The sequence below is a fragment of the Canis lupus genome, chromosome 16, assembly GCF_003254725.2.
Source record: "Canis lupus dingo isolate Sandy chromosome 16, ASM325472v2, whole genome shotgun sequence".
In the NCBI taxonomy this organism is placed as follows: domain Eukaryota; kingdom Metazoa; phylum Chordata; class Mammalia; order Carnivora; family Canidae; genus Canis; species Canis lupus.
This window is the reverse complement of record NC_064258.1, coordinates 20,556,869-20,561,095: the sequence shown is the minus strand read 5'-3', so window position 1 is coordinate 20,561,095 and position 4,227 is coordinate 20,556,869. Positions and strand designations below refer to the sequence as shown.

Here is a 4,227-nt window from a genome sequence, read left to right as displayed (position 1 = left end):
ACTTTAAAATATTTAATGTATTTTTGAGGTGCAAAGACTGACATACAGATATTAAATAGATCAATGTTAACTAGCACAAAGATTGATAGCCATGGATCTTGTCCAACCCTCTCATTTTACAGATTAAAAAATTTGAACCCAGAGAAGTCAAGAAAATTATCCGAGTGGATGTAATTTCCAATTCTCATTCTTTACATTAATATCATGATGCCTTGTTTATTATCCTAACATTATCTCAATCTTGTTTCAAAGAGAGCCTTTTCCCTTACATTTCAGGACCGGGAGGACATTCAGCAGAACACACCCAGGATTGGGCCAAGCGGCAGCCTGTTGCCCTCCTTCATGCCATCCTGGTCCCCTTTACAGGACCTCCCGCAGGGACCTGGGGCCCAGGACTGCCAGGCCCTGGCGGGGGGCCACTCCTGACCTGACCGTCCCCTGCTCCCACGGCCTTAGCTGCTGATCTGGAAGTGAGCGATGACACATCAATGTTTCTTCTTCTGCCCAGGTAACAACATGGACATTTTTAAAGCTTCTTATTGGAGAAAAATTTAAACATATGTAAAAGTAGGGAGCCAAATATCATAAACCCTCTTGGATCAATCACTCAGTTTCAACAGTACCAACTCATAACTGATCGTGTTTCCTCTCTGGCCACCTGTCCTCTTCCCAGCCCCAGATCATTTTGAGACTAACCCCAAATACTGCACCATTTCCTCCATATATACCTCAGGCTGTATTCCTGAAAAGATAAGGAGTGCTCTTTTTCTAGACTATAACCACAGTTCTATTATCACACCTAAAGAAATGAAAAATAATTACTTAATCTATCCAATATCCAGGCAGTGTTTGGATTCCCTGAGGGCCTCATAATTTTTTACTTTGTTTCGAGTCAGGATTCAAATGATGTTCACAGGTGGCAATTTGTGGAGATGTCTCTAAAATATAATATAATCTCTAAATTCCACTTCTATTTCTTTTTTTTTTTTTTTTTCAACAATTCATTTCTGAAGACACCAGGTCCCTGGTGCCTGTCATACAAAATTCATCCCTGTGGTGGGGATGAAACCAGTGAGATCCGTGGGCCTGGGCAGCGTCAGGAGGCTGGTCATGCTGGTTGTCCTGTTGCCTCTCAGCAGTCTCACCAACATGCTGGTGCCTGTTGTCACCATCATCACTCAACCTCTATGAGTGTGTGCTGGACAAAGAGATTCCAGTTCATGGATTCCAGTCCATTCCCTCTTTCTTTACTAATGACAAACTTCTATTAAGAAAAATTTCCCCTCATTGATTTGGTAACCTGAGACAATAAAAAAGGCAAAGAGGGATAAATGCTTGATTGGCTCTCTACCTTTGTCCACCAGCTTTGAAAATAAAGCATTGGCTCCTGAGCATTCTCCAAAGGACCAGCAGTGTCATAAAGAATTCGGCGGGCCTTTGTCCCTGTCCCCTGGACATGTGTTCTGAACCCTGGAGGTTGCACGTGCTGGGCAAGTCCCCATTCTTTTTTTTTTTTTAACTTTAAAAAAAATTTTTTATTTATTTATGATAGTCACAGAGAGAGAGAGAGGCGCAGAGACACAGGCAGAGGGAAAACAGGCTCCATGCACCGGGAGCCCGATGTGGGACTCGATCCCGGGTCTCCAGGATCGCGCCCTGGGCCAAAGGCAGGCGCCAAACCGCTGCGCCACCCAGGGATCCCAAGTCCCCATTCTTCATGTGGATGACACATGACGGTTTATACAAATGTGGTTGGGGTGTGTGTGTGGGGAAGGCCCCAGACAAGATCCACTACCTCCTCAGGGGCAGGAGATGCCAGAGAGCCAGAGATGTAAGAACTGGCAAGGCTCTCTGAGTATATAGTCACGCTCAGATGCTGGGAGGGCCATGCATCCCTAAGAACAAGGCAACAGCATTTGGGCTGTGCCTCATCCTTTGCCTGGTTCTGATTTGCATCCTTTTTAATGAAACTATAACCCTAAGGATCACTCTTTCCTGAGTTCTGCCAGTGTTTCTAGACTTTTTTTTTTAAGATGTTATTTATTTATTCATGAGAGACACAGAGAGAGAGAGAGGCAGACACAGGCAGAGGGAGAAGCAGGCTCCATGCAGATAGCCCGGAACTCCAGGATCACACCCTGGGCTGAAGGCAGGCGCTAAATCGCTGAGCCACCCAGGGATCCCTTTTTCTAGACTTTCTATGTAGGCTGAATTAATGAACCTGAGGGTGGTCCAGAATTTGTAGCCAGCTGGTCAGAAGTGAGAGTAGCCCTGGAGACCCCAAACTTCTGACTGGTGTGTGAAGCCAGAGCAGTCCTGTGGAGGGTAGTTGGGCCAACTGGGTAACAGCAAAGGTTTTATAAAGCGTCAGTGAAAATACATTTGATGTGGTTATCCCACGGTAATCATTCTTTTTCCAGATGCTCAGAGTGCCCAGCCTCCACGCCCACCTGGCATCAACCGTGCCACCTGTGACAGCTTTCTTGATGACAAGATATTCCAGGCTTGACTCAGATGATCCCTGCCCCATTTACGAAAGAGCCCACCTTAATGCATTCTGCTAGAAATGGACCGCAGACCTCATTGTAAGGGGGAATTTCTCTTTCATTCTTTGAAGTATTTCATACGCAAGTACGGAGGCCATAGCAAATAGCTGTCTATACATCACCCACATTTAAGAAATATTTCCGACATTGAGGAGGGCACGTGATGTCAGGAGCACTGGGTGTTATATAAACCTGATAAATCACTGACCTCTACCTCTGAAACCAATAATACATTATATGTGAATTAACTGAATTTAAATAAAATAAAATAAATATTTCCTGCACTTGCTTTACACCCTTTTCCCTCAAAATAAATAAATAAATAAACTGTCAGATATTGGGGAAATACTCCTGCGTGTCCCTCCTCTCCCTGTGGCCCCAAGGGCACCATTCTATCTTCCATGTGCGTTCCCCAGCATTCTGTCTCCCAAGTGTACCATGTGGCTTGCAGTTCTCGTGTTTTTTACTATTTTTTATTGTTTTCAAAGGAGTATGCGAACATGGTTTTCAAAATCAAAGAGTACTGCAAAGCTTTTAACAAAAGCAAGAGTCCCTTACAACTTAATTACAGAAAAACAACCAGATTTAAACACGGGCAAGGGAACCAAACAGGTATATCTCTGAAGGAGACAGATGAATGGCCCACAGTTATACAAGAAGTTGCTCGACATGGCTCACAAATCAGGGAAATGCGAATCAAAACCACAGTAACCGGCACTGAGGTGGGCACTTGATGGGATGAGCACTGGGTGTTATTCTATATGTTGGCAAATTGAACACCAATAAAAAATAAATAAATAAATAAAAACACAATGAGATAGCCTCTCCCATTGCGAGGACGCTATTATAAAAAAATAAAATAAAAAATAAAAGACAACAGGTGTTGGTGGGGATGTGGAGAAGAGGGACCCCCTTGGGCGCTGCTGGCAGGAATGCACGCTGATGCGGCCACTGTGGAAGACAGAACTACCATATGACACAGCGGTCCCACCTCTAGGAGTAATATCAGGATCCCCTAGAGGTGTCTGCACCCCGTGTTCACTGCGGCATTACTCACAGTAGTCAGGGTGTGGAAACAGCCCTAGCTCCTTCAGTGGATGAACCGATAAAGAAAATGTGACGTGCATATCTCACCAAGTATATTCAGCCTTTTATTTTAATTTATCTATTTTTAGAGGTTTTATTTATTCGAGAGAGAGAGAGAGCATGAGCAAGGAGGGGGGCTAGGGAGAGGAACAAGCAGACTCCCCACTGAGCAGGGAGCCCGACCTGGGGCTCAAACCCAGAACCCGATATCATGATCTGAGCTGAAGGCAGATGTTTCACCGACTGGAGCCCTCCCAGGAGCCCCTCTATTCGGCCTTTTCAAAAAAAGAAGGAAATCCTGCTATTGGTGACTACGTGGCTGAACCTGAAGGACATTATCTTCAGCGAAATAAGCCAGTCACTGAAAGACAAATACTGCTAATGCCCTATATGTGAAGAATTCAAACTATTGAAACCCATATAAGCATACAACGATGTTATAAGCATTTCTTTAAAATGGTTGAAAATGCTTCTAAAATGTGATTGTCGACGGTTGTGGGCGTGAGCATCATCATTATTGACATTTCCTTGAGAAACTGCCAAATGTTACAGTCTTATGTAACATTATGTCTTATGTGGACAGTGTCTTCAGTCT

At 44.2% G+C, this 4,227-nt stretch overlaps 1 long non-coding RNA gene across 1 annotated transcript; it reads left to right on the top strand.

The window, feature by feature from the left end:
- The first annotated feature begins 279 nt into the window (after positions 1-279).
- Positions 280-2,827, top strand: LOC125752607 (uncharacterized). The gene is made up of 2 exons (XR_007402547.1): positions 280-508; positions 2,421-2,827. It is a non-coding gene; the product is annotated as an uncharacterized LOC125752607 (long non-coding RNA).
- Positions 2,828-4,227: the final 1,400 nt, after the last annotated feature.